The 25085-nt window shown below is 41.4% G+C and overlaps 1 protein-coding gene across 1 annotated transcript in view; it reads left to right on the forward strand.

Annotated features, from left to right (window-relative positions):
* Positions 1-25085, forward strand: part of MSH3 (mutS homolog 3) — a 2089876-nt gene that overhangs the window by 1534414 nt on the left and 530377 nt on the right. The window lies entirely within an intron of this gene.

The raw sequence follows: 25085 nt of genomic DNA on the forward strand, positions 1-25085 counted from the left end.
CGCCCGTCTCTCTATTTCTCTGCACTCTGGTGAGAACTAAGCATGCACGATTGACTGAGTGAAATAGCTGTCTATTGTTTTCAAACGGCTCTGGAGATATACTCCTTATTCTGGGGGAGCAAAGTTGTCATGTTATATGGTTGTCAGAAGCTAATCCCTTCTTGTCTAAATCAGGGAAGTTAACCCCTCCCTATTCATTCGAGAACGTTTCTAGTGACTTCTGAGCTAGCTGGCAAAACTAATTAAGTCTAACATAGTCAGTAGAGACCTAGATGACCTCAGTCCTATGTCTAAACTGCTGTTTTTGTTATTCCAATGCGCAGAGCCTATTGGGAATATAGGAACTACACTACAATATTGAATATAAAAAGAATATTTGAAAAAAAGAAAATAAGAAAATAAAAGAAACAATTTTTGATACAAGGTTGTCATGTTTTGAAAATGTATAACATACTATTGTTCTAAGTAAATTGCTTGATGTATAAAATGTGTTATAGGATGTGCCTGTGACATGTTTTTATCCACTTTGCCAAAGTGATTCTTTTGAAAAAAAAGAAACTGGTGTAAGTACTGGGGCTGTGACACCTTAACTTCAGAATACTTCTGGACTAAGAGGAGTTTCTGCCAAGAAGAAGAGCTGGAAAGCTGTAGGAGGGACACTGCTACTCTGCTTGTTGCTGTGTTGGGCTGGCCTGTGGCTTGCTGCTTCTGCCTTAGAGAGGGAACAAACGGGACTTTGTCATCATCCTGCTTGCAAAGGTTCTCCAAGTGCTTGTGTGTGCTTAAGAAGTCTCAGGGCCATCACAGGCTTCTTCTGCAGCCCCTGAACTCCTCTGCTGGGAGTTCTGTTCTGCCAAATAGTTCCAATTCCACTTCAGGGCACTTGGAGGTGGCTTCTGCTGCAAGAAGAGAAGAAAATCCAGGTATTAACCTTCAAAGCCTGTTTGTCCCACCGCAGTCTTGCTGTGCAGTTGAAAAACCAACACATTGCCATGGTGTGGCAGAAGAATCGACGCAACACCTGCTGGGCTTCCAGACGTTCTCCTTAGCCCGAGTCCTGAACTCTGTGTCTCGGACGTCTGTTGCACCCGCTCCTACTTCGACTGCGACCCTGATCTGCGGCTGAAGTTTTGTCGCATCACCTGCGGCTGGGAAATTGACGCCATGCCTGTTTCACCGCCGCATCATCATTTCATCCCTTTCACTTTATTTCAATGACATGATAAAAACGAGGAAAGACTCAAGCAAGATAGAAGTTTCCCTCCGATTATGTGGGGGGGGGGGGCGTTGAAATTAGCAGTTTTACCACAAGTATAATAAATTCCTCAAAATATTGGTTCTTTACCAGTCACATATTTATCATTGGCCACATAACTCTGATCATACTCACTCTTTCCACACATTTCTATTGGCTCGTCATTCTGAGGTTTCCCATGCACATCACTCCTTTCTTCTCTTGCTCAAAGTTCAACCAAAGATGTATTTTTGAATTCCTGAATCTCTCTTTGGTCTCTTACAATTCAATCTCTCTTGCTTCTTCCCAATTTCTACACATTTTCACTCTTCTTTCATAATATTCTCTAATACATTCATTCTCCAGATCATTCAGGTTTACACAGAAACATATGTTTAGGTATAGCATGTCAAGCTCAAATAACGGAAAATAGGCCCAAAATCTTCACTTTCAGGGAGTTTGCTGAGAGACGCATTATGATCAGTAAAATAAGGTTTCGGGTAGCCTTGACCACGAAAAATCCTAGTAAAAGTATTTCATGATAATGAATAGGTCAAAGTAAGCTGCAAATATGTCTCGCTCTGTCACAGAATCAGGGAGATATGCACTTAAATAACAGTTATGGAGTTTCATAATTTCGGCTTATTCTGCTAACAAATTAGAATATACATTATCCTTAAAATTGCTTATAGATTTATCTTTATGCATTACGTTTATGTGTGCTATGCTATTATGAGTAGAGGTTAACTCAATGGTTTCAATTTGAGGTGTGAGACATATCCAACTGCCAAATTAACAGCAAGCCAACTAAAATTGATATTAGCATTATCATTAGAACCAGTATTAAAACTGAGCATTATCTTTGCTTACTAACTTCCATACTTCTAAGAAAAATCAAAAACATTTATAAAAATCTAGTTACTAAATGCTAAGCTGCAAAATCAAACTTCAGTCACTTCTGATGTTCAGATTTTAGGTTTGGTCCATATATTCAATGTCAGTTCAAGAAAACCCTGCTATCTTGGACTAGATATCTAAGGTACAAAACAAAATAGACTCTAACTATATAAATATTGTGCAGTTCTAAAAAGAAAAATGTCAAGATTTATTTCTAAAAATTCAGTTCAATGATGCATCAAAAGCTATTTACTATTGATTTGATTTGCTCTGGTTTTTAACCATAGCAAATTCATGGAGGTTCTTCGATGATAAATTGTCAAGCTGGTAATTCGGTGACTTCAAAAACTGGCTTGATGTCAGCTAAATAAGACTAGTCAGAAACTGCATACTTTTTATTTGCAACTGTCACTCTTGTTGATCTTTTGACTGCTGGCTGTTTACTTTCACTGTCATTTAAGTCTCTTACTGCTTGTTCAGACTCTTCCACAATTGTGTGTGGTTTTTGGGCTCTCTTCAACTCTCTTTTTCTACCTCTCACAGTCTCAGGTCAATTGACTTCTCGATGCATGCTCTCATCTCCAGATCCGCTTATGACTAATGCTGCATCCTTATGCTCACTTGCCCCACCTCAAATCAAATTGGGGGTCTTGAAACTCGAATTTTCAGTTTTACTCCATGATTTTGAGTTTCTTGATTTCCTCTTTTTTCTTGTTGTACTTGGACTTGAACTTGATTAAGATCTTGATTGAGTTCTTGTTGCTCTGCACCACTATGTGGACCCACACAGTAAACTTGAGTGTGATACTGTGAGTCAGTGGTTGTTGTCACCACTTCTTCATTCGCAGTCTTCACTCTCTTCGTGTGAGATGCATGGATCCACTATGGCAAGCTTGTGTTAGTCACAAAAAGCAGTTACAAACAACAGTGTTAGTCACAAATATCCCTTTATAGGGACTTTTCTCCCGCAGCCCCAGGCAGAATTTGCGAATGTGTATCTTCACGATTACCCAATTATGAGCTGGAGTCCATGGCATGGGTCTTCTTTTCAAATGGTATTGCCAAGCTCACCTGATGATAGAACACACCATATCTACTAGGCCTTTGAGGCAGTCCAATGCAGTGTCACCACTTATAGTCACAAGTGGCGCTGAAGGAATAGAAGCAATTCTTAATGCTCTCCCAATTAGCACCTCATGGGGAGAAAGTCTTGTTTTTTTATTTGGATTGTTCCTGAGATCTACTGGATCCAATGTCGCAGAGAAGTAGTCTACAGGCTGCTCCACTTCGCCATGTTTTAACGTGCGTACTGGAATTGCACACCCATCTATTAAATCACTGAACAAGTAAAACTCTTTCTCGTAATTTGATATTCCCAAAGCAGGTGCCCTACAAAGTTGGACTTGAGCTCTAGGAAGGCACTCATGCATTCGCTGTCAAATGGCACCGGATTACTTGCATCAATGTGAGTAAGCCCCAGTAAAGGCCTTGCAACCAGTGAAAAAGTTGGGAATCCACTATCTGCAGTAGCCAACCACTCACAAAACCATCCTCCGCTCTCTTTGTAGTTGGTGCTTTTATTTTCAAAATTGCAGACTGGTTATTTTTATTTTTGTAGTCCCTTTTTCAATATGATGTCTGAAAAAGACTTCTTTCAGATAGTACCACATTTTTTTAAGTGAAACGTTATGCTGCTCAGCTTTTGCTACAAGGGGCTGATTTTGCACTGCTGCAAAACCGGCCCCAGTAACAAATACGGCCCCCACCTTCCCAATCCAAATAACTGACTAACATCCACCACCCAAATTAATTTCATATTTCATTATACTAATTCACCATTTATCCTTTATGGGTTCCGGAGTAGCATGCTTCTTGCCAAAAAAGCACTTCAGCACCTCATCAGGGGTAGCAAGCGGTATATAAAGGCAAACCTGTTTCCCTCTTCTACCCCTCCACTATCCTTCTCAATCCAAATAACTGACTAAAATATCCACCACTCAAATTACTTTCATATTTCATTACACTAATTCACCACTAATCCTTTGTGGGCACCGGATTAGTGTGTTACTTGTCGAAAAAGTACTTCAACAGCCCATCAGGGGTAGCAAGTGTTAAATAAATGCAGACCTTTTTCCCGCTTCTATCCTCCACTATCCTTCTCAAACCAAATAACTGACTAACATATTCACCACTCAAATTTCTTTCATATTTCACTATACTAATCCACCACTAATCATTTATGGGCTCTGGAGTAGCGTGCAACTCGCAGAAAAATTGCTTCAACGCCTCATCAGGGGTAGTAAGCCCTATATGAATGCATTTACAATACAATACAATACCCTGTTAAACCACTTTTTCAGCTTGCGCTCAGCACACATTATTTTATTGCACATCTACTCCTTGCATGCTTGATTATGCACCAGAGTTTGCATCACCAACAAAACCAGAATCAAAACTCACATCCATTATCTGATTCCTCCAACTACTCTCAAACTGCTTTTTCTCTGCATTCATGAACTTCTCTTTCAGCATCCTCTGTTTTGAATCAAAGCAATCACTACAGTACTTTGTATACTTCCATCTCTCAACAACACTCTTGGTCTGCCAACACATCACAACCTGTTAAATTTTAGAACTAAGCTCCAGATGCAAACCTAACACAGAGCCAGACAAGAAACTGCTAATCAAACACAAGGAGATAATGGACGGAGCACTGAACCTTTTCAGACACTCACCCGCAGTCACAGATCTGGGTTGAATCCATCATCGTTGTTTAGCTCACTTCACCACCCCAGTTCAGACCCAGCTATAGAAATGCTAATGCCTTCTTTTGTTGGATTTCGTCTTGTGCGTGCACTGACTCTTTTGGCTTTTGAGTAGCTCTCATAATCTTTGACCAGTTCACTTCTCTTTCTGGAACCTTCTGCTTCAATTGGGCTATCACCTCACTGTACTTTTCTAAGACCAGAGGAGCTGGACTGTTTTGAGGATTACATCTTGGAGTCACCTCAGTTGTCCATGTATCGGGCTGCTTTACAATCAGCTCATAAATCCTTGGGGACAACAATTTCCAACAACGCATTTAAATCTACTCAATGTACCTTTGAAATTGACACAAATCTCTCTATTTCTGGGTACCATTTATCTGGTTCTTCTCTAAGTTTTGCTAAATTTGTTGTAAATGCAAGACGATTGGTCTGCCCAAAGTCTGACGGAGTAAGGGCTGTTGGAGGTTTCGTCGTTTGCCTGCCTGCTCTATTTAGAGTGGGTGGAAAAATTGACAGCTTTTTACTTTCACACACCACTCCCACAAAGCGTGGCAATAAGTGGAAGTAAAAACATTTTAATGTCATGGGAGAAAATTCCCATGACAAAAGGATCACTGTTTTTATTATTTAAAAAAATAAAATCCTGCTGCGGGTTTTTGTTTTTGAAAATAAAAGAGGATATTGTAAATGCGCAATACTATACAGTCATGTTGACGAAACCGCAAGGCACCCTTTCAGTGCAAGGACAAGAACTGCTATGCAATTGATTTCTGCCAATGTAAGAGATCGCCACTAAAGTACAGTTACTCCTAACTGTAAATCAGCCCCATAAATCTGTACAATGCAGCTAATTTGTTTCACGTACAAATCATTCATAACACCCAACAAATATTATTATTAAATAATAAATTCACACTAACATATTTGAATATTCAAGTTTGACGGGATCCAGAGAAGGGCTGGAGGTAAAAGCCTGACTCTTGGTCCTTGCATTTTAGCTGTCTTTGAACTGTCAAGTCCCTATGTTTCTGTTAGCTACTAAACTTTGAGATTAGCTGATGAAGTCTCCTTCAGTGTTAGAAGAGAGATACCCTGAAAAGGCCTTTTGTAATTATTTGTCATAGCTTATTGTGCCTTGAGCTGACCTACAACTTTAAATTGTTGCCGTCCGACTTTTTATACCCATTTTCCTGCTCCATGCACCACTTTATAGATACTATATTTGCATTCTTGAGCTCTTCTTTGTAAATATGCCAATGAAGTAGTGACCTGCACTGGATTGGTGAGTTTAGTCATGAATTTTGAAGGTATGACTCTTTTTCCTTGGCCCTGTTTGCCACCAGTAGCCCCATGACTGGATAGGCACTAAACTCTAGAACCAGTATTTTTAGGCTTAGCTCTACATCCCACCTGCCTTGAACAAAATGTTGCTGGTCTGCCTGGCGACAAGGAAGCAAACAACACAAGGCTCTGCTTTCTAAGGACATGATTGGAGGATACTTTAAGGAAGTTGGACTGCCCACGAGCCTAAAGGAATTTTCACACCATTTCCAGCCCACGAAAAGCATAAGTGGAGGTGTGGTAGGATTCTCTTTCAGCCTAGACTTTAGTTCAGTGTTCCATTGCCTGAGTCTGTTCACCCTGATATATGGAACCTTGTCGCCCTTCGCTGTACGACCTATGGTTCAGAATATGTTTCATTTTAAAGATGTGTGGTCCCTGAATCCAAGCTCAGTTACACATGGGAGCCAGTAGGTGCCCCACTCCCATGCCAGGCGAAATTTATTCACAACCAGCCATTCACAGGATACAGTCTTCTAACATTTTATACGCCTGGATACCCTAATGTGTGGTTGAGCCCGGTTTCAGCAGCTGTAGTGCCCCTGTTTGAAATTTGACTTTTGAGACCCCTAGAAGGACCAACTTGTCTCCTGTTGCAATCTGTCCAGTCTTCCTTTGCCACTGGCCATCGGAGCCCTGGTAGCCCTGTAAATAAATACTGGACTTTTGACTTTGGACCAGCTCTTTGGCATCTCAAGGCTGGCTTTCCTTTTTAGCTCTCGCTGAGCCAGCGTGCATACGCTGCTAGTGAGACATTTAGTAAGGGAGTCTTCAAAGTACTACCACTGGCATCGCTGGCATGGAGCTACAGTGCACGAGGCGTGCACACGCGCACAGCAGCCATATGGCTTTACGTCGCTCTCCCTCAGTGCCTCCTATCCGCCCCCTTTCCTGCTGCTATTTCGATTTTGCAGGCCTGAAGAATCAGGCTCCTCTGCTGCTGGCATTCCCCCCTCCCTTCTCGCCCAGTCCTTCTTGTCACCTCGGCGTGCACTCACCCCTCCTTTCTCCCCTTTCGGCCGCTTTGATGTTCTCAGTGAGCCGTGCGGCCAATGCTTGTTATCTTTCATGTAGAGGTTCCAATAAATAAATCATAAAATTCTCAGTATGACCTGAAGCGAGCAGGAAACAGGCTCAGCATGTAGCGGGCAAAATACAGTCATCAGTTTGGGGAAAGAAAAGAGGGGGTGTAAATGTGTTTCTCGCCTACAAAGTTTTACAAAGATCTGGATTCCCCTCGTGTAAAGTTTCCAAACTTTTCTGAAGCAAAGAGTTTGGGCCCAATTAAGTCAGGCCCGTGTTTGATCTTACATAATGCCCGTTGGGGGTGTTTACTAACCTTCCCTTCTGAAACAATTACAAGTGACTTCAGTGTGTGAAAATCACAGAAAAACCGCAACTCTACATTGTCTCTTGAATTAACATAGTTCGTGAATATATGTACCAGTTTAGGATATTTACAGATGTTTAGATGAACTTTCGAAATGTAAATTACCTAATATTTCCCTTACATCTGACCCCCACCCCTGGGAATGATAAAATCAGGGCTTCTTCCGAGTTAAGACTGCACCTCCTGTAACTTAAGTGTGCTGAGGGAGGGACCCACTTAAATAATGGAAGCTTCCGAGGATGCTAAAGAGCTCTTAAACTGCACGTGTGTTTAGGCACTCACACTTATTCACTGACTTACACGAGTCTACAAGTTTCACATTTTAGTGGTGCATAGACATATGTGCTGAATACACTGTGGCTAAAGGCAGGAGTCCGGGATGTCCTCTGCAAACGTTCCCAAAGGTGCTGGAAGTTTTATGCTTTGCGGCGGTACCTTGCTCTGGGCTGATATCTGGGTAACTGCTCTGGGTTCAAGGGCTTCAAAGCGAAGAATAAACCCATGTTTGTCTGCACCACTCTGTGCTTGGGCATGTTTATTTATATATATTTTTTTCTAGCGCACAGCCTCCTGCCGTCCGGGTTTCAGGGCGCTGTAGAAGGAATGAGGGGCGAGGCGAGAAGTAAACGAAGTATGTTTAAGCCCCAGGGAGCAGTCACTGTTTGAAAGGCGTACATGTACACATACATGTACAGAGGGTCAGCAATTTAAAACAAGCATTGGCATAGCCAATAGGTCTTGTTGCTCTTGGACACATGTCCCTAGTATGCAGACTTGTTACAACAACAGATAAGGCCATGGAATGGCTCCAGGGCGGACTCTGCTTAGTTTTACTACAGACCCCCTCCCTCTCCCCTCCATCCCACTTGCCTTAGGCTATTTCTATTATTAACAAACTACAAGGGCTATCCAACAACCCTGAACCAGGGACAACTAATTATAGCAGCAAACAGATGGTTCAGGTGAACAATTATAACATAAATAAATTACAAATGGAAAAGAAAAAGCCTAAATATACACATAGATAAATTACAAAAGCAGTAAGAATTTATTATACATGTATTTCGATTTTTTTATATAAAAACAATCCAAGAAACACAACGCTCAAGAGGAATGTTGGCAAAACAAAAAACACAATTCACATGCCAAACACATGGCTAACAAACAAACATATCTACAAGGAACAACAAAGACAAGATAATGTGTCCTTCTCAAATTATGGCCACAAAAAGGCGTCAACGGCGTTTCGACCGCTGGGTTACTATGCGGTCATCATCAGGACAAAAAGTGACTTGAGCGAAGAAATTTTGCTGTATAGAATAAAATTGTAAATATCTATCAGTTACATATTAGGGAGTAGGCTTCTTCAGAGGAAAAGGCTAGAGGGAAAGAACCACCAAATGAGAGAAGAAATATAAAGAAACAAGGGAGCTACCACCACACCAGTCGTGATTCCAGCAACCAAGAAGTTAAAAAAGGGGAATACAAATCACCTGGATGTACAATCAGCCAATCAAAAATTGTAATGGCCCTTGAATCTCCAGACTCTGTAAAGAAGATATATATATATATATTACCTACTGGCGGTCGCCAGTAGGTATATATAGTTAGGATTTTTTCTCTATGGGATTTTTGAAAATTCTATGTCTAATAACTTTGGCGTTTGTGGACGGAATTGGCTGAAACTTTCAGGAAAATGGAACATTTTGTATCTGAGCAGCCCCTGACAATTTGGGGGGGTTTCATCAAGGGGGGGCCGAGAAAAAAGGGGGTCCCAAAACGCGTTTTTCCCATGTTAATTTCCATAGGGCGGTTGGCCTCACTTTTAGCTCGAACGGCTGAATGGATTTGCACGAAACTTGGCAAAATTGTAGGGACTGTTAGCCCGATGTGCCTTTGCTAGGTCTCAATATATGTGCTCCAGTGGATTTTGAGTAATTTAGGTTCAAAAAAAGATATATATCTGGGTGGAGCCTAACCACACATCTGATCTGATTGGCTGTCAGCACTTCATCCAAGAAGTGTTGGCAGCCATCTTGGGACCAATATACATGATAGCACCTCATTAAAAAGCATTGTAGTTAATAGAGGGTTTTAGGACTTTAGTTACATTATAAATCATTTGTTGATGGTACCATACTCGTTTTAGGAATTGTGGTGGGTTCTAAGGTGATTTTACCATGTGAAAAAACCTTCTGCTGTGATATCATGAATATTGTTTGAAAGAAAACTAATATCTCATGATTTTCCCACAGTGGTTTGGAAGGGGATCTATAAGCTAAACTGAAAGCATATTTTCTGTAAATTCACATTATCTTATTCAGTCATGTGAAAATGAAGTCTGACATTCTCAGTAAAACATGTACATCCAACAAGGACAGAGACTGTCAGTTGATTCCTTTGTGTTCTACTGCAGCCTCCTAGAGTGTTCTAAAGAACAACTAGAGCGCTAACAGTCCTACTTATTACAAAGGTATGGCACACCTGAAGCCATCTTGATTGGAATAAAGTGGTAACTCTTAAAACATTTAATTTAAAAAGAAACAACATGAGGGGGTATATTTTGCCATAGAAAGTATGATTAGTGCTGCAGAATGAAAAATTAGGGCACATTTTGAGTGACTTCTCAAATCCTTTTCTATTTCATTAAAACATTCTGACATGCAGTCTCCCAAAATGGCCACCAGAGACAAAAGAGCCCAAATGTAGCCCAAATATCACCCAGATGTAGCCCAAGTATAGCCCAATGATAGAATGTCCCAGAGTGTTCTAAAGAACAACTAGAGCGCTAACAGTCCTACTTATTACAAAGGTATGGCACACCTGAAGCCATCTTGATTGGAATAAAGTGGTAACTCTTAAAACATTTAATTTAAAAAGAAACAACATGAGGGGGTATATTTTGCCATAGAAAGTATGATTAGTGCTGCAGAATGAAAAATTAGGGCACATTTTGAGTGACTTCTCAAATCCTTTTCTATTTCATTAAAACATTCTGACATGCAGTCTCCCAAAATGGCCACCAGAGACAAAGAGCCCAAATGTAGCCCAAATATCACCCAGATGTAGCCCAAGTATAGCCCAATGACAGAATGTCCCAGAGTGTTATAAAGAACAACTAGAGCGCTAACAGTCCTACTTATTACAAAGGTATAGCACACCTGGAGCCATCGTGATGGGAATAAAGTGGTAACTCTTAAAACATTTAATTTAAAAAGGAACAAAATGAGGGGGTATATTATGCAATAGAAGGTATTATTAGTGCTGCAGAAAGAAAAATTAGGGCACATTTTGAGTGACTTTTCAAATCCTCTTCTATTTCATTAAAAAATTCTGACATGCAGTCTCCCAAAATGGCCACCAGAGACAAAAGAGACCAAATGTAGCCCAAATATCACCCAGATGTAGCCCAAGTATAGCCCAATGACAGAATGTCCCAGAGTGTTCTAAAGAACAACTAGAGCGCTAACAGTCCTACTTATTACAAAGGTATGGCACACCTGAAGCCATCTTGATTGGAATAAAGTGGTAACTCTTAAAACATTTAATTTAAAAAGGAACAAAATGAGGGGGTATATTTTGCCATATGAATTATGATTAGTGCTGCAGAAAGAAAAATTAGGGCACATTTTGAGTGACTTCTCAAACCCTCTTCAATTTCATTAAAAAATTCTGACATACAGTCTCCCAAGATGGCCACCAGAGACAAAAGAGCCTAAATGTAGCCCAAATATCACCCAGATGTACCCCAAGTATAGCCCAATGACAGAATGTCCCAGAGTGTTCTAAAGAACAACTAGAGCGCTAACAGTCTTACTTATGACAAAAGTATGGCACACCAGAAGCCATCTTGATTGGAATGAAGTGGTAAGTCTGAAAACACTCAATTTAAAAAGGAACAACATGAGGGGGTTAATTTTGCCATAGAAAGTATGATTAGTGCTTCAGAAAGAAAAATTAGGGATCATTTTGAGTGACTTCTCAAATCCTCTTCTATTTCATTAAAAAAATTCTGACATGCAGACTGAAACATGCACTTTGAATACCAGCAGCAGACGTCCCTGGTGAGCAGTAGCTTTACTACAGTGATCTAATGTGCAACTAGAGTGCTAACATTCAGAATTTATGGCAAATGTGTGACACATCTGAATGCCTTCTTGATGGAACCAAAGTAAACAAGCATTGAAAATGCAATAGATCTCGCCCTCGTTTAAGTTAAAGCCATTCTGTTTGTAATGAGGTGGCTTTTTAGCTTTGCTTTTATTAGTGTTTTTTCAACTTTCATGTAAATAACATGCATCTGTATGCATATAAGTATATGTATGCATGCATTTATGTTTGTATTTATATAGATATACAGATGATATATGTTTATATATGGGGTCAATAAAAGAAACTTTGGCAAATGCTTGTGGGACTGAAACAGCAGCGATGGTGTTAAGGGGTGACCTTTGAAAAAGTCCAATGGTGGACGAAACGCGTCAGGTATTTCACCCAAAAGAAAATAAAGTACCTGTTTGTCAATCCGTGGGTGTGCGACTCCATTTCCTGCGCTGGTGGGAGTTTGGTGGAGATATTCGGCGGCGTGGTTCTGCCGCGGGAGGACGCACAGTCAGCAAGCGCGCCAGATGCTTTCCCGACTTGAACCCCTTTTTTTCTGGTCGTGACGCACACATAGGGAAAGCGGTTGCCACCGGTGACCGGCACCGGTATGACTCTGCAGGCGGACTTTAAAATGGTTTGCCAACAGCACACGGAACAGACAGACACTTTTAAACGGAACAACCAACATTGAAAACACCGCCTAATGGAGGGCAGGAACTACTGCTGTTAAAAGGACTACAAGATCCAGCATGCCTTTGAACTACGTAATGACCATTGGAGGTCTTGACCACTGGGGGTCAATAAAAGAAACTTTGGCAAATGCTTGTGGGACTGAAACAGCAGCGATGGTGTTAAGGGGTGACCTTTGAAAAAGTCCAATGGTGGACGAAACGCGTCAGGTATTTCACCCAAAAGAAAATAAAGTACCTGTTTGTCAATCCGTGGGTGTGCGACTCCATTTCCTGCGCTGGTGGGAGTTTGGTGAAGATATTCGGCGGCGTGGTTCTGCCGCGGGAGGACGCACAGTCAGCAAGCGCGCCAGAGGCTTTCCCGACTTGAACCCCTTTTTTTCTGGTCGTGACGCACGCATAGGGAAAGCGGTTGCCACCGGTGACCGGCACCGGTATGACTCTGCAGGCGGACTTTAAAATGGTTTGCCAACAGCACACGGAACAGACAGACACTTTTAAACGGAACAACCAACATTGAAAACACTGCCTAATGGAGGGCAGGAACTACTGCTGTTAAAAGGACTACAAGATCCAGCATGCCTTTGAATTACGTAATGACCATTGGAGGTCTTGACCACTGGGGGTCAATAAAAGAAACTTTGGCAAATGCTTGTGGGACTGAAACAGCAGCGATGGTGTTAAGGGGTGACCTTTGAAAAAGTCCAATGGTGGACGAAACGCGTCAGGTATTTCACCCAAAAGAAAATAAAGTACCTGTTTGTCAATCCGTGGGTGTGCGACTCCATTTCCTGCGCTGGTGGGAGTTTGGTGAAGATATTCGGCGGCGTGGTTCTGCCGCGGGAGGACGCACAGTCAGCAAGCGCGCCAGAGGCTTTCCCGACTTGAACCCCTTTTTTTCTGGTCGTGACGCACGCATAGGGAAAGCGGTTGCCACCGGTGACCGGCACCGGTATGACTCTGCAGGCGGACTTTAAAATGGTTTGCCAACAGCACACGGAACAGACAGACACTTTTAAACGGAACAACCAACATTGAAAACACCGCCTAATGGAGGGCAGGAACTACTGCTGTTAAAAGGACTACAAGATCCAGCATGCCTTTGAACTACGTAATGACCATTGGAGGTCTTGACCACTGGGGGTCAATAAAAGAAACTTTGGCAAATGCTTGTGGGACTGAAACAGCAGCGATGGTGTTAAGGGGTGACCTTTGAAAAAGTCCAATGGTGGACGAAACGCGTCAGGTATTTCACCCAAAAGAAAATAAAGTACCTGTTTGTCAATCCGTGGGTGTGCGACTCCATTTCCTGCGCTGGTGGGAGTTTGGTGAAGATATTCGGCGGCGTGGTTCTGCCGCGGGAGGACGCACAGTCAGCAAGCGCGCCAGAGGCTTTCCCGACTTGAACCCCTTTTTTTCTGGTCGTGACGCACGCATAGGGAAAGCGGTTGCCACCGGTGACCGGCACCGGTATGACTCTGCAGGCGGACTTTAAAATGGTTTGCCAACAGCACACGGAACAGACAGACACTTTTAAACGGAACAACCAACATTGAAAACACCGCCTAATGGAGGGCAGGAACTACTGCTGTTAAAAGGACTACAAGATCCAGCATGCCTTTGAACTACGTAATGACCATTGGAGGTCTTGACCACTGGGGGTCAATAAAAGAAACTTTGGCAAATGCTTGTGGGACTGAAACAGCAGCGATGGTGTTAAGGGGTGACCTTTGAAAAAGTCCAATGGTGGACGAAACGCGTCAGGTATTTCACCCAAAAGAAAATAAAGTACCTGTTTGTCAATCCGTGGGTGTGCGACTCCATTTCCTGCGCTGGTGGGAGTTTGGTGAAGATATATGTATGTATGTATATATATTCACTGAAAAAACCATAGGCTATAGACCATATATAGTTAGGAATTAGCATTTACAAAACCTTGAAAATTCACTGAAAAAACCATAGGTTATAGACCATATATAGTTAGGAATTAGCATTTACAAAACCTTGAAAATTCACTGAAAAAACCATAGGTTATAGACCATATATAGTTAGGAATTCGCATTTACAAAACCTTATTTTACTCACACAAAACCATTGAAATTCCATATATAGTTAGTTGCACTAACTATATATCGCGCACCCGCAATCCACTGCTGATGATGTCACATATTACATCATTCATGACATGGTCAGTGACATCACTGATGACATCTCAAATGACATCACTGATGACAACATCCAGTGACTGTATGTTTCTGTAAAGTTAAAATATGTCTTACATATTGAAGAATGAGTGGATGTATAAGTGTCTGAATGAAGGATTTAGTAGGTGCATGACTGACTGTATGAGTGAGTGATTAAATGTGTCTCACTGAGTGCATGGGTTAGTGACTAAACTGTCTTAATTTGTGCATCATTATGTCTGTTGTTCTGTAAACTGTTGCATGTGTTGATAAGTAGCTATATGAGTAACTATATGGGTTATTGATTGGTTGCCCAAGTATCTGTATGGGAGACTGAGTGTGTGTGTGGGTGGCTGGGAGGTGTATGACTCTGTGCATAGATGTGTGAGCAGTTGATTCACTAGATGTATGGTTTCAAAAGTGCATGTGGAAACAGCTGTATGGGCGGTTGACTGTGTGCATGAGTGTATTGGTGAGTGAATGGATATCTCAGTGCTACATGTCAAAGTAAGTACATATGTAAAACACAGTACATGTGAGAGTTGACATATATAAATAACTGTGCATAAGAGCCAGTGAATGTGTGAGTGGCTGTATGGATCATTGTGAACTTGTATCAGGGATTGTATAAGAGAGTAAATATGTGTTAATATATGTTTGAATAAGTAAAGTTTGTATAACTGTATAGTTGAGGAAATGGAGGTGTGATTGATTCTTTGCATGACTGACTAGGTGTGTGAGTAACTCCATGGATGAGTGACAGTCTGTGAGTGTCTGTTTACACTGATTGTATCTAAGGTTATATTAGAGTCTGAAGAGGTTCATCGTATTATCACATGAATGATATCAACAGTGATGTGATCAGTAATGTCAAATGAGATGTCATCAGTGATGTCATCAGTGATGTCATTTGAGATGTCATCAGTGATGTCATTTGAGATGTCATCAGTGATGTCATCAGTGATGTCACTGACCATGTCATGAATGATGTAATATGTGACATCATCAGCAGTGGATTGCGGGTGCGCGATATATAGTTAGTGCAACTAACTATATATGGAATTTCAATGGTTTTGTGTGAGTAAAATAAGGTTTTGTAAATGCGAATTCCTAACTATATATGGTCTATAACCTATGGTTTTTTCAGTGATATATATATATATACATATATATATATATATATACACACACACACACTTAATAACCATGTCCACAAACTGTGAACCGGACAATTTGAAGTCTTTGAAGAATTACGCTCAACAACTTACTTAGCGAATTCCACACAGGAGACAAAGATTAACAGGTAGGCTTCTCAATACTGCCTCCAAGTATCCTCAAACCCGTGGGTTCAGCAGGTGGTGTCTTTAAATTGTGCTCACCAACATATCCAATTGAATTGGCTGAAAGGCAATGGGAGGGAAATAAGTGGACTCGTGCGGTTCCACATACCATTCTCAACACAGTGTCAAAGGACATAACGTGCTCAGTCCTATAGAATCGACATGTCCAAGAATTATATAAATAATAAAGGACCACGTCAATCAAGGCAGTGACTTATATATCCCATGTTAAAAAGAAATGTATCCACGGGTAGGAAATCGAATGTGCGCGAATTGCAAGTAATACATACATCCATCAATGATAGTCTCCATTAGTCAGGTATCTAAACAGAAGACATATCATACGATTGTAGGGACCTAGAACGGTATAGCAAAAGCGCACCCGTCATACCGAAATCGATTCACCACGGAAGCGGTGTCAGAATGCCACAATTCTGCCCGCTCCGTGGAGAAATGGGAATTAGGCATGTTATCAAAGCATAAAATGCTTACTTCAGCTCCAAGGTCACTCGCAGTAGCGGTGCTACCAACACGGCACTAACCAGCGGGTAGCGGCGTGCAGTAAGAGATAGACAACGGCCACACGCATCAAGCGTGCCCAACTGGCAATCTGGTCTAAATGACTCGGCATGCACCGCCGCCATATTAAAGTGGAGTGAAGAGTCACTATTTACTCGATATTTCGGCAATATATTGGTCAATAACAAAAAAGAGAGGGGACATAAATGATGTATAATATATCCCAAAAGAAGACCAGAGTTAGAGTTAGAATCATAGGTTATTTAAGAGAATTATAAAGTGGACCTATAGGTGAAAGCATTCTCGATATATCCAATGTGCCCACAGTATTATAAAAAATGTGAAAAAATGTGAAAAAATCAAAAGGCTTCTTCGCAGCATAAAATGCCAACCGAGCCGGGTGAAAGGTCCTATCAGTAAAATATCATAAATATATATACGGGCACCATCTTGAAATAAGCAACACTCTCTACTCGAAAAACTCGAAGCACCCCAAAATGACGACTTTGATACATCGCAACCCGGGAATATCTGGTGAGTATGTGAAGAGCAAAATGCTGCTGATAAAAATAAACAAAGTTAAAATAAAAATACATAAAAAAGGAAGAATTAGTGGGATATACGAGCAACAAGGAAGGAGCCAAATTAGATAGTCACCCCCACATCCAATGTACATCAGTGTTACCGTTACTATACTCATGTGAAAATATGTGCAGAGAGGAAGAGTTTGGCCCCTTCACCAAAGGTGTGAACAAAAAAGTATTTTCCTTTAAACAAGTCTAGTTACATAGAGATACACATGTACCAATGCTCAATACAAACTCATAATGACTATCAGGCACATGCATCAAGCGATTTAGGAATCGCAAACGGTGCGAATCGCAAAAATCGTCCGTTTGCGATTCCCAAATCACTATTTGGGATGCATCAACCAAAAAGTGAAGAAATCGCTATTTTTGCGATTTTTTTAAAGTGCGATTGCTTTTAAGGAATCGCAATTTTGCGATTCCTTAAAAGCAATGCATGAAACTGAAAAAAATTGCGATTTCGCAATTAGAGAGAAAAAATTACCATGAGGTTAGACCGCATGGTAATTTTGCGAAATGTTAGAAAAATGCATTTTTCGCATTTTTTTAACTTCCATGTTGTGCACACACATGCCTTTAGGGCATGTGTGTACACAACATATGTGCATTGTTTGATTTCAGGGGTGCAACAGGGTGTCCTTTGGACACCCCTGCACCCTTGAAATCGCAATCTCAATTTGCGATTAGCTAATTGCGAATCGCAAATTGAGATTGTCTTCCCATTCATTCCTATGGGCCTCTAGGCCCATAGGAATGAATGGGAAGGGATTCCTTAATTGCGATTCGCAAAATGCTAATCGCAATTAAGGAATTCTAAGAAATCGCAATTTATTTAGCGATTTCTTAATGCATAGGCATTTGCAATTCCTTAATTGCGATTCCTTAAAAATCGCAATTAAGGAATCGCAAATGCCGAGTTTGATGCATGTACCTGTATGGGTATAACATTGTAAACATAATAATAAACAAGCATGTCCTCTAAATCCTATACATAAAACCATTTGGATGTCATTGTTATAGGAAAGCATGTCTTCCAAATCATACATTTAAAGCCATTAGGATGGCATCAGATGGTGCGCAACAGATTCATTTGATATACAATGTTTACATAAAGAATCAGCTGAACATTGCTGGAAAACGACAATTAACAGGTGTCTAACTCAACTGGTTACCATAGAGTGGCATTCTTCCATAGAGTTGAGACCTTGATTGATACTGTTACAGCGGAGCATCCAACAACTCTGTTTTATTCAAAATATTCGAGATGCTCCCACCTCGTTCTGGAATTTTGAGTACCTCAATAACCTGCCAACGATATCACCTGGACCATGATTGAACTGTTGGTAATGTGCCACTAAGGGTGCATTCTCCGTCTGGCAGCATATGCGGCTTTTGTGTTGGCCTAGTCGCGTCTTGATTTTCTGTGTCGTTTGATCGATGTAAATCAGGTCGCACAGACACCAAATAGCATACACGACGTTCGCCGTGATTACTTGAGTACTCTTAAAGAGTATTGCGTGCCGTGGGCTTAGTGAACAGTTTCGTCAAGAGACGTCCTTCATGGGGGAAGATGGTATGGTCTAAGAAATCTACCATACAGTTACTTAAGTTAGACGAGAATTTGAGGTCATTAGAGCACGAATTTAACCAAGTAAAAAAACTGTCCAACAAGTACTTAGTCCCAGTCCAAATGAAAAAAACATTGTCAATATAACGTCGCCAATGGCAAACGTTGTCAAAAAAAGGATTATTGTTGTTATCAAAAATGAACCATTTTTCAAAATTGTCAACAAACAAAATTGCAAAATTGGGGGCATAAGAAGCCCCCATAGATGTACCCTTAACCTGCAAATAATATTGTCCATCAAACTCAAAAAAGTTCTTAGCCAAGGAAATAGTCAAAATGTGAACAATAAAGTCAGTAGGAACAGTCATTGGAGCAGCCCGTGTATCCAAAACCTTACGGATCACTTCAATACCCTCACGCTGGGGAATATTTGTATATAGGGACTCTCGGTCCATACATACCAATAACTCAGTCTCAGGGCAAAATTGCATAGCCTCAACTTGAGAAATGATGTCGCCACTATTGCACACGTAGCTACCAGTGGCATACGCAAAATCCTTAATAAATACATCAATGTATTTGCATAGAGGTTCCAGGACCAACCCACATCCACAGACAATGGGTCAGCCAGGAGGAGAAAGAACACTCTTATGCACTTTCGGAAGTGTATATAACCCCGGTGTACGTGGCGATTTAGTATTCAGGAATGTAAATTCTTTCTGTGTTATAAAACCCTCAATTTTGGCTGCTGTAGTCAATGTAAGAATCATCTGCTGAATATCGGCCAAGGGACTAGTCCTCATGGGGAGGTAGTGGTCACAGTTGGTAAATTGACGCTTAATTTTAGTTTTGTAATCCGTTTTAGACTGCACCACTATCCCCCCGCCCTTATCGGCCGGCTTAATTATGACCTCTTTATTGAGTTTCAATTTAGTTAGTGCCTGTCGTTCTGACAAAGAAATATTATATGGAATGTATTCAAAATCTTTATTCAGAGCAAGTGTATCTATTAAAACCATCGATTCAAAGGCCAATAATTCAGCAGGTACCTGATTCATTGGTGGATTGAAAGTAGAGGGTGGTCTTAGTCCAGAAAAACTCTCTCTCATGTTGTTATCGCTCCCAAGGAAAGACGCCTTGATACGCAATTTCCTAAAGAATTGCAGTAATTCCAATTGGGTTTCGAACAAACAAGATTTTTCTGTAGGCACAAAACTGAGTCCTTTGGATAGTAATGAGACCTCAGCTGAGGACAACAGATGTTCAGAAAGATAAAAAATAGGTATGGTATTTACAGCAGAGACATCCTGTTCAATCATTGGGGGGGGGGCGTCAGGCGAGGTGTTTGTAACCAAGGCCTCGTCTCCTATGGTACGTTTAAATTGCATATGTGTTGTTTGGGTTCACGTTGGGTAGCACTGCCGTCATTGACTCTTCCCCAGCCCTAGCCTCCACTGGCTTTTATAGCGCATATTACGGTTATGGTGTGCTAAAATACAGGCCCCTTCACCAAAACTAAACACACGTTTCTTGTAATCTGTCTGTTTCAAAGTGCCAAAAAACTGTAACATTTTGTAAACCACATGGGATTTTAAATATGTCCTTAAAATTTATAAAGGTTCTCTGAGAAAATACTTGCCTTTAACACCATCGATGCTGGCCTTATTCTCCCTCTTTGCTGAAGAACATTGACTCCCATTGTTCATGACGAGCTCAGCTCGTCATAAGCACAGCTCCACTGTGCCTCATGACGAGCTGAGCTAGTCATGAGCATCGAAGGGGTTAAAAACGCTTCCGTTGTTTATTATTGGCATATTTTACTTTTTGCAAAAATATTCACCTTACTAAAGCAAACAAAAGTCCCAGCACAGTCCCACTCCTGGCTGCGCCACTAGACCCATACAGGGACTTAATTTAAACTGGAGTTTACCGGAACGCTGTGCAGCAAAATGCATTTACACATGCCATATACCATACAATAGGGCGGTTTACACAACCACACACACACAACCACACACACACAACCACTCACACACACAACCACATACACACACACAGCCACACACACACAACCACACACACAACCACACACACACACAACCACACACACAACCACACATACAACAACACAAACACACACAACCACACCCAACCCCACACACACAACCACAAGCACACACAACCACTCACACACACACCCACACACACAACCACTCACACACACACTCACACACACACCCACACACACACAACCACACCTAACCACAAGCACACAACCACAAGCACACAACCACAAGCACACACACACAACCACACACAACCACACTCGCAACCACAAACACAACACACACAACCACACACACAACCACACACACACCACCCGCCATGGGTCACACATCAATTGTTAATGCATCCGCAATTAACTATTGTAGCAATCGCAGTATGACTCACTTTACTTTTAAAGATATTCATCTAAAGTGCAGCATGCCACCATTGCTATAAAAATAAATACACATTTTTTTGGCCTGCAATTTATAGACTTTTGTTGCAATAGGTGTTGCAATATTTAGCAATGCCAATAGTTCAAACTTAATTAATGTGAGACCTATTGCATTGAAAATGCTTGTTCTATCTGTGGCAATTCCACTACTCGCTTGGATGATAGTTATTTCTGTGTTAAGAAATCTATATGCTTTGTGCCTTTAATTGCAGGTTCTCAGCTGCCTAAGCCCTAAAAATGAACTCACAAAGTCGATTACCTTTGTTGCATTCTGCCTGGCATCTATTTTCCATTGACTGGAAAATGTAATACGCGCCATTTAAGGGGGCCCAGATTAAATTAAAGTGCATATTTATTTGGGCCTATATCTTTTTTCATAATAAAATAAAATATCGACTTGATGCTGTAGCATTCTGGGACATAACTCTGTGTTAAGCGTTTCCTGCTGTGAAATGCTGTATATATAGAAATTTGCATTTTTAAACAATGTTTTTTAATTGACTTTTAAGTAAATAATATATTCGGCCAAAAGTCCTCTAGAGTTTAATCTTGTTTTAAATATTTATATAAACTCAAATGGTAATGTAATTTTTATACTGCAACAATGCGTATTTTATGTATCACTTTTATGACTTAATTGTCGAATAAAGTTTTATTACACACGAAATGCATAACCTGCAGATCATAACTTGAAACCCAACCTTTCTGAATCAATATCATGAATGTCACTGATCTGGGTCATAACATTAATTGTTGGCAGCTCTCAGAGAAACCACACGTTAGGGCCTTATACATGATCAGGTGCGGTAGATCAGTTGCAATAGACTTCAGTTCTAGGACCACACCATACTTGAAATAAAGACAAAATTAAATGTTGTTGGGTAGCACTGCAGTCATTGACTCTTCCCCAGCCCTAGCCTCCACTTGCATTTATAACGCATATTACGGTTATGGTGGGCTAAAATACAGGCCCTTTCACCAAAACTAAACACACGTTTCTTGTAATCCGACTGTTTCAAAGTGCCAAAAAACTGTAACATTTTGTAAACCACATGGGATTTTAAATATGTCCTTAAAATGTATAAAGGTTCTCCGAGAAAATACTTGCCTTTAAAAACGCTTCCGTTGTTTATTATTGGCTTATTTTACTTTTTGCAAAAATATTCACCTTACTAAAGCAAACAAAAGTCCCAGCACAGTCCCAGCACTCCTGGCTGCGCCACTAGACCCATACAGGGAGTTAATTTTAACTGGAGTTTACCGGAACGCTGTGCAGCAAAATGCATTTACACATGCCATATACCATGCAATAGGGCGGTTTACACAACCACACACACACCCACACACACACAACTACACACAACCACACACACAACCACTCACACACACAACCAGACACACACACAACCACACACAAACACACACAGCCACACACATAACCAGACACACACACAACCACACACACAACCACACACGCACAAACACACACACAACCACACACACAACCACACACACAACCACAAGCACACACAACCACACACACAACCACACACACAAACACAACCACACACACAACAACACACACAACCACACCGTCAGTGTACACTTTCACCAGACACCATCAGTCGTCAGTGCACGCTTTCACCAGGCATACACCTCCAGCCGTCAGTGCACCCTTTCACCTGGCACACACACACCACTAGCCGTCAGTGCACGCTTTCACCAGGCACACACACCACCAGCCATCAGTGCACAAATCTATTTTCCATAGACTGGAAAGTGTAATGCGCTCCATGTAAGGGGGCCCACATTAAAATAAAGTGCATATTTATTTGGGCCTATATCTTTTTTCATAATAAAATAAAATATCCACTTGATGCTGTAGCATTCTGGAACATAACTCAACGTGTTAGGCGTTTCCTGCTGTGAAATGCATAACCTGCAGATCACAAGTTTAAACCCAACCTTTCTGAATCAATATCATGAATGTCACTGATCAGGGTCATAACATTAACTGTTGGCAGCTCTCAGAGAAACCACACGTTAGGGCCTTATACATGATCAGGTGCGGTAGATCAGTTGCAATAGACTTCAGTTCTAGGACCACACCATACGTGAAATAAAGACAAAATCAAATGTAGATTCAGGCACTATTTAATTGCAATATGTTTTAAATGTCTGTATTAGGAGTTTACCAGGGAAGTTGCCATGTTGACAAGGAGCTCCTTGAAGACAATCTCATCAAGTCAATCAGTGCACTTAGAACGCAGGTGGGTTTTTAGAAGTGTTTGCGCATGTTGGGTCACCCTATCAAAAATGGTTATGCTCCCAAGCCTTTTGCATTACTTTGTCAATTTACCCTAATGTGTAATTTAAAGATATTCTATGAATTAGACTCTCTTCTTGGGGAACTGCTGTGGCACAAAAGATGCCTTGGGGTATAGCTAGCTAATCAGCAGTTACTGGTGGATCACCGGGATCTGGGTGCCCTTAATTCCCCGCACCACTACAATGGCTGTCCTGCTGGACTGCGGGGCAATCACTGGAGGAACTATTAACCAAGAAGGTTGCTTTGAGTTACAGAGATCTCCACAGTCTAATACTTCCGAAAGCTAGGATCTTTTTTGGGGTGAAATTTTATAAAGCGCTAACTAGACCTGAAGGTATCAGAGCGCTTTACATGAGCACCAGTTACGTTACAGACGGACACATTAATTGTTTTGTTAGGCATGGGGAGATTAAGTGATTTGCTCAGAATCACAGAATGTTGTGTATCCCTGCCGCGACTCGAACCTGGTTCCCCGGCTCCAAGGTCGACCACCCTAGCCGTTAGGCCACATTCTCTCCCAATCTCTCAGAACGCCTCCCTTCTCAGGGTAACACTACAGGGCTTCACTAAAAACCTTCACACCACTCAATATGTTACCCCGTATGCTCCCGTAATCCCATTGCTGGGCGTCCCCCCCAGTCTTCAGGGCTAGGTTCCTAACTCTGACCTATGTCACTTTTCTTCACGGACAACTATTATCCTTCATCTCGCTTGCAAAACAGTTTGGACAAGTTGTCTGTCAATTTTTGATCTGCGGGTCATTACCTCATGCTCTCTAAACTGGTTGAGCTATCTCTGAGGCGGAACCAGAAACAGATGCCATAATAGATGCCATATATACTGAGGGGAATGGGAGAAGAATAGTTAGTAGGGTTCATGACGCCATTCTAACCCATTCTCAATTCCCTTTGTAAACTCTCTGAGACACTTGGGAACTTGAGTTCTGTAGACCTCTCAATGACAAAGAATGGGCAAAAACACTAGAATATATATTTGAAGTGAGCTTTGTGCGACACTCTGCTTTAATCAGAGTGTTGCATAATGCTCACTTCAAATGAATAACTTTCTCCCCATCCAAGTTAAACCGCCTATTCTTCAAGGCTAATGTGGCTTGTGTCTCCTGTAGGGCTGTGTCTGCTGACTCTCATCACATGCTTAGGGGTTTCTGCTCCAGAGTCCTGTTAAAGACTGCGGTACCAATGGGTCTCCAAAAACTGGGACATGTGGGTGGCCCTTGCATTGTGAATCTTTAAGCGACAGCAGAAAACTAAAACTGCCATACGCTTCCTAGACCTGCAGTTTCTGCTTGTAAAACGAGCTATTACCAGTAAGTGGTGATCACCCAGCTCCCTGCTTCATATGGCTGTTATCAGGTTCTTCTATGTTGGGCGAAGGCTGAGAGAACTGCCCTTCGTATAGAAGAGACCCATGGGTTCATCTAACACCCGAGCCTTAGCGATAGGGAGGTATAGTGTCTGACTCTCATAATGAGCCCATCAATAAGACATCCTCGCCTGAAACGACACACTCGATTCCTTCAGCCCAGCGGGCCCTCGGGATCCCATCCCATCTCGGATATCCAAGGACCACTGTCATTGTCCTGTCCTCTGCACCTGCAACGTATCCACCTGTCTCTC

This window comes from Lissotriton vulgaris, chromosome 3_1 (genome assembly GCF_964263255.1).
Source record: "Lissotriton vulgaris chromosome 3_1, aLisVul1.2, whole genome shotgun sequence".
NCBI lineage: Eukaryota > Metazoa > Chordata > Amphibia > Caudata > Salamandridae > Lissotriton > Lissotriton vulgaris.